Source organism: Hoplias malabaricus, chromosome X2, assembly GCF_029633855.1.
Source record: "Hoplias malabaricus isolate fHopMal1 chromosome X2, fHopMal1.hap1, whole genome shotgun sequence".
NCBI classification, from domain to species: domain Eukaryota; kingdom Metazoa; phylum Chordata; class Actinopteri; order Characiformes; family Erythrinidae; genus Hoplias; species Hoplias malabaricus.
The window spans coordinates 41569114-41576369 of NC_089819.1; positions in this window are offsets into that span (position 1 = coordinate 41569114).

A 7256-nucleotide genomic window follows, 5' to 3' on the forward strand; every position below is an offset into this window, starting at 1 on the left:
ACCACCCTGTTTGCCAATCCAAAGGGACTGTTCATGAGGTCCATGCAATATTGTAGAGGTGTGTCAGCCAAGACAGCCCCACAGTATCGAGGGCCTTCAGTAACTCTGGGCAAATCTCATCCACTCCCAGGGCTTTCCCACAGCAGAGCTTTTTAACTGCTTCAGTGACTTTAGCCAGTGACGTGAAATCTGACACCCCAGACACTTCTGGCCCTACCTCCTGCACTGGAGGCATGTCTCTCAGGTTATGTAGTTCCTCAAAAAGCTCCTTCAAACGCCAGACAAAATGCTCAACTGAGTTCAAAGATTCACCATCCTTACAGAGTACAGCTTGAATAGTGTGTCCACTCCCCCTGAGCTGTCGGAATGTTTTCCAGAATCTCTTTGAGGCCACCTCGAATTCATTCTCCATGGCCTCTCCAAACTTCTCCCACGCTTAGGTTGCCACCATAACAGGCAGATTTTGACCACAGCTATTTGCAGTTGCTTCCACCATGAAAGTCCGGCACAGGGTCCATTCAGACTCTATGTCCCCTACCTCCTCTGGAACATGTGAGAAATTCTCTCAGAGATGAGAGTTGAAATCTTTCTGGACAGTCCTCTGCCAGCCTTTCCGAGTACACCCTCACTACCAGGCCTGTCTGGCAGCTTTCCCAATCATCTGATCCAACTCACCACCAGATGGTGATCAGTTGACAGCTCAGCCCTTCTCTTTACCTGAGTGTCCAAAACATATGGCCTCAGATCAGACGACACGACCACAGAATCTATTCTTGACTTTTGACCCAAGGAGCTCTGGTACCAAGTACACTTATGAGCCACTTTGTGTTCAAACATGGTATTCATTATGAACGAACCATGACTAGAAGAGAAGTCCAATAACATCACATCACTTGGGGAAGCAGGCCGTTCCTCCCAATCACTCCTCTCCAGGTTTTCCAGTCATTGCCAATGAGCATTGAAGTATCCCAGCAAAACAAGAGTCAGTGCATGAAATCTTCTCCAGAACTCCACTCACTAGCTCCAAGAGTCAGAATACTCTAAGCTGCTGTTAGGTGCATAAGTTTTCCTCTCTGTAAGTTGAAGCTGCATTGAGAGGACCCTCTCGTTTACCGGGACAAACTCATATTGTACAGCTGCCAGCTGGGGACATGTGAGGATCCCTACACCCACCCGGCATCTCACACCCTGTGCAACTCCTGAAAAGGAGAGGGAGCAAAAGGAGTTTGGTTCCAGAGCCCACACTATGTATAGAGGTGAGCCCAACTATATCTAGCTGGTATCTCTCAATCTCAAGCACCAGCTCTGGCTCTTTCCCTCCTGAGTGAGGTTACATTCCACGTACCAAGAACCAGTTTCCTCTGCCCTGTTTCATGATGCCAGGGCCTCTTTACCCTGACTCTGTGCCCGATGGGCATTGCATTGCACCCCTACTCTGGATCTTGCGATTGCTGGGCCCACATGATCTTCCCACACTGCCTATTTGAGTTGAGCTTACATGGGCTGCCCGGCCCCCAGGTACCTGTCAATGGACAGTACCCCCAGGCCTGGCTCCAGGGGTAGGTCCAGGTTACCCTCTCCCGGGCTGGGTACACATTGCTCTTTTCATGGTGTTCATAAGGGTGCTTTCTAGATTGTGTTTGTCTGGATCTTCACTCCAGACCTGTTTACCGTGGGAGACCCTACTGGGAACTAACAACTCCCAACAACATAGACCTGGAGGTTGTTAGACCACACAAGCCCTTCTGTCATGAAAAGGCCCTGATCCAGGAAAGATGTGCGCTTTATTTACTGTTTGAATTACCACAGAAACTCATTGTTAACTCAGTTTGTTTAATTTTGTAGTGCTTTTGGTCTGGTTACATTATGCCGTTAGCAGTCTCCTAATTTTGTATATATCTCCACCATAAATAATCCAAACACAAAAATAAGTCAATATTACCCATCTATGGAGCAGGAATATAGCAATATCCTTTACTTGTTTTGTGCTCTTCAACAATTGGAGTTCTCTCTGTTGTCTAAAAAAACTTCAAATGCCTTTTTAGTAATGTGAGCAGAGAGAGAGAGAGAGAGAGAAAGCCTAGCATATCTGACAAGACAGTTTTTTTTAGTTAATTACTGATACCTGCACTTCGTAAACACATTAGACTAGTTTTCAAGCATAAGCATACAAAGAGACCTTAGAGCTAGCAAATGGTGAGAAAAAATCTTCTGGATTTTATAAAAAATGTTTTTGATTACAGTCATTGCTTTTGAGCAGATCTCAAAACACTGCCACTGACATAGACACTTGTGGGTTAGTAGTTTCCTGATCCCCAAAGAATGGGCAAATGCCCTGAAAATGTGATTATTTGCTCATAACATGTCCCTGAATTCTCAGTGAATTCTTGTAATAAAGGGTGTCCACAAAAATATGCACTTATGGTGTGGATACATTTTTATATACCACACACAAACACAAAGACAGGTTGTATGTAGGCTGTGTTGAAATAAGGCCGTTCCATTTTAGATTCCACCTGCAGCAGAACAGGGACGAACTACAGCAAAATAACTGCAGCAAATAGGCCACCTGTACTCTTAATACACTCCTATATATACTCTCTACCCACCCCACCACTCTCCCTCCCTCCCTCCCCTTTCTCTCTCTGAATCTGCCTCCCCACACCACCATCCCGATCAGTGAGATCAGCGCTGAGTCTTCCAGAAACTTCATTAGAGCTCATTTATACCACACACACACACACACACACTCTGTTGGCTGTTTTGAGCTTAATTGAAAGACTCTGATGAATCAGACACAGTGTGCAGGACTCAGCACAGAGGGAGAGTGCCCGAGAGAGAGAGCGAGAGAGAAGATGGACTAAGAAAAGAGAGAAACGGCATTAAGAGAATGGAATTTGTTCTCTTTGTTTCTCCCTCTCTCTCACGCTATCTCTATCTACCTATCTATCTATCTCCCCATTTGATTTACTGATAAAATATTATATATATATATATATATATATATATATATATGGCTATCATTTAGGGAGGTACAGTTCTAATAGTGACTCAGTTAAGCCATTGTTAGTTTATCCCTGTGTTTCTCTGTCATCTGTGAATGAACTTAAATTTAGATCATGGTAAAGTGACCTGGACGTCCTGATACTTTCAGCTTTATTTACTCCTGTCCTCAATTAGGTTTTACAGCAAGGAAAAGAGACGAGGACACTGAAGAGATAGTGGCCGTATTATAGAAAAGATCCAGCACATTGATTTACTTACAGAATTTGTGTCCAAAAGTGCACACCTGAGCAGCAGACATAGATGACTGTTATGGATTTCAAAATCATGGGCACTAACACATTGTTCCTCCATACTAAGCTTGTTAAATCATATCTTTAAAAATCTAACTTTGTGCACAGGGGCACTGTACTGCTGGAAAAGGAAAAGAAGTATTATTTGTCTAAAATATATTGGTGTGATGTAGCATTGACATTAACCCTTCATATACTAAAAGAGCTCCCTCCTTCACCAGACTTTACTGTTGGCATTATGCATTCCAGTAGGTAGCATTCTCCTGCATCTGCCAAACCCAGATTAATCATCAGACTGCCTGATAGTGGAGTATGATTCATCCATCCAGAAAACGTTTCACAGCTCCAGTGACAAGCCTGGAGATACAAGGCCGTGACGAAATGAGCCTTACCTATACAGTCATAGAAATAATATATTTTATTTATGTAGCATCCTTCTCAGAAATGAGTTCCCTTTAGTGATATTGTATTAGATTTCATTGTTTGAGTGAAAACAGTGCAAACTGATGTGTATTCTTGTGTGTGTGTGTGTGTGTGTGTGTGTGTGTGTGTAAGTGCTGATTCTCCAGGGTAGACTGCTTACTCCACACCAGCACAGAACCCATTACAGCTGAGACCAGCTAGTCTCTCTCTCTCTCTCTCTCTCTCTCTCTCTCTCTCTCTCTCTCTCTCTCTCTCTCTCTCTCTTTATCAATCAGCTCATCAATTACTATACACAGTCTCTCAGAGTGAACAGCCAAAAAAGACCAATCTGCTAATTACTGTGGCTCTCTTTCCGCCCATCTTTATTCCTCCCTCTGTCACTCCATCTTTCCCCCAACTTAATTTATCCCTCATCCCTCCCGCTTTCCCTCCCTCCCTTAGATCCTCCACTTTCATTTTAATTTATATACCCATTCCCAGCCTCCATTGGATCTTTAGGTCTTTACATTTTCAAGATTTTGTGAATAATTTGTATTATCACTCTTATGACAAAGCTCATTTCTCCAAAATGGTAAACGCAATTGATAATTATTTTTTACATTAGTTCAGTTTTCTTGCAGGAGATCACTAACTGGTAATTGTGGTAAACAGCTGAACTACTAATTCTGAGCAGAATTCAGTAATTAATTTACACCAGCTCAACACAGTTTTGAGGAGAACCCTAACTGTTAATTCTTGTATATCTGCTCATCTCACTCCAAGGAGAGCACTAACTGCTAAGTCATTTATATTATACATCAGATGCATGCATTGGCTAACATTGTGCTGAGTAATAGGGAGACAGAGGTCCATCGTACAAAGTGTGGGGGAGAGAAATAAAAGGATTTGTTCCAACGGTGGAGATACATATCACCAAACTTCATTTTCAGGGAAGTGAATGGAATATAGATACTGATCTCACTTTGTCTCCTCCATCAGTTGACATTAAGCCTCTCAGTTTCAGCACATATCTGTTAATACGTTTAGCCATTTAACCAGCAGGTTTAGCCAATAGATAGAATTAACAATGTTTTTAAACACTCATGATAATGTGGTGTGTACCTTAACATGTGAAATGACTAAATTCACATTTTTTACCTTGACATTTCCAGTAAGTTCTGACATGTTCAGTATTAGACAAAAAAGAGGTCACTGTTGCTTTGTGTTAAAAGTGATTATTATGGTATTTATAACCTAATTAATAATCTTTTTTTTTAAATATGGTGCCTTCAGTACACACCAAATGGTTCACCAAAGCAGCTAAATATGAAGGGCACAAACAAAAGGCTCTCTCATTTCAAGCAAAGATGGGTTAGGACTGCTAGTTGACATTTGACAAACAGGTCAAAAATAACATTTCTCAAGGCAACTCACAAAGAATTCAGGTCTTTCACCATACCCTTGTAGTACTGTAAGAAGATACAGGGGATCATGAGAAATAGTATAAGGGAAGGCTGGAAACTACTGTTGAAAATCATGACCTTTGAGCCCTCAGACAACATTGTAGGAGAAGCTGTCGTGCTACTGTGATAAATATAGCCACATGGGCTCTGAATGTCTGTAGAAAATTAATGGCAACACGTGTCTCTCTAAAATCCCCATTTTTGGATTTTTGAAAGATGATTGCTACTATCAAAGTTTTGTCTTCTCTGGGTAAGTACACGGTTATTTTAAATTATTATTTATTGCTGTGGTGCATCAAGGAGAGGAGAATCAGGCAATGGCCAGCATGAACTGCTAAGCAGCTGAAGTTCTAAAACAATTAAAAAATTTAATTATTATCACAGTGGTAAACAGCCCTCTCTCTGCGTTTTGGAGTGTAGTGCAGCCATCAATTTCTACATTTGTTCATATATGTTATTAATAATGTTTGTTTAAGCTCGTGGGATTGCAGCTAACCTCACTGAACATGGTGGCACGAGGAAAACTGACCCCAGATTGAACAGAATTATGAATTTTAGACAAAGAGCCAAGGAAACCTTCCATAAACACAAGATGAACTCCAAGGTCTATCACACAATATACATCAATTTTGAGTGAAAATGGGGTGCATGAAAGAAGAACCAGGGGGATCCCGCTGCAGGAAGAATTTGTTAAAATGCACACTGACAAGCCACAAGGCTTCTTAGAAAATGTCCTTTGGACAGATAAGACAAGGGGCTTTTTGGCAAGTCACATCAACTCTATGTTCACAGACAAAAATTGATGCTTTACTGCATCAACTGAGTAGTTTCTTGCAGGAAACAATGGAATCTCATGCATGTGTGCAAAAGCACTACTCAAAATGGTTCTGGAGGGCACCTGCTACTTTTATTCATATGTTTTGAGAATGCTCCAAAGTAGGAAACATATGGTTCTCTGCAGTAGGAAAATTGTCCAATCTACTGGAACTCACCATTCCGCTTTTGCCACACTTATGTCTCCTAAATGATGACTCAGGTTTTCAATTTACTTTGATTACGCAAATAATGTTATTAGCTGGCTTTACAGCTATTAAGAAAACCATTATACAAGTCTGGATTTTCAGTTACGATTTTTCGGATCTTTAGTTTTCAAAATATAGTCAGAATGGAATAACTGTGAGCTAAACTTAACAAAGCACAATCCTCAACAACTGGTAATTGGGAGAATTTATATGATTCTATTCAAGATATTGTTTTCAGTTAAATGTTTTTTTATTTATTGTATCTCTTTTAGTATGTGTCTTTTCAATGTATGTATATGTCTTGCATTCTTGTCCCCTTCCCCCATCCCAGATGTTAAATGTGTGGAAAAGAATAAAAAGTTGATCACACAAAAAAAGGTTCTGAAGGCAGTGCTGCCTTTGACGCAGAGGGAGCATAATTGGTTAACAGCCAAACGGGCAAACACGGGGTTCTAGGTGGCACTTTACTGGTTTATAGCGCTGTATTTGAAAATCTCCACCCAATGCATTTTATCCAATCACATTCATCCCTGCCTGTTATCTGGTAACTAATTATGTTCTGCCTCCAGAAGTGTTTAGAGTAGTGATTTGCATGTGTTAATCTCCAACAGGATAATAATCACAAAGCACAACTAAAATCACCAAAGAAAGGCTAAAAACAAGACACTGGATTATTTAAAAGTAGACTGTATGAGCCCTGATGTGATACCTTCAGAACATCTGTAAAAACCTGTTACACTTCAAACCTTAGACAAGTTGAAGCATTTGCCTCAGGTAAAGAGGGCAAAACATCCAAACTAAACTGTTGATAGGTGCAGAAGTGTCACTGAGTGCTACAGAAATTGCTTGTTTACAGTGATTTCCTCTACAACAAAAAATTAGGTAAATAGTACTGTAGCACAAATTGCTGCTAACGTTAGTGGTGGCTCAGACAGAAAAGTGGCAGAACACACAGTGCTTCATAGTTTGCTGCATATGTGGCTGTGTAACCACCCATGCCAGATTTGCCTTCACGAGATTCATGATCATCAGAACTGCACCATGCAGCAAAATATGAATTTGGCTTCATCAGA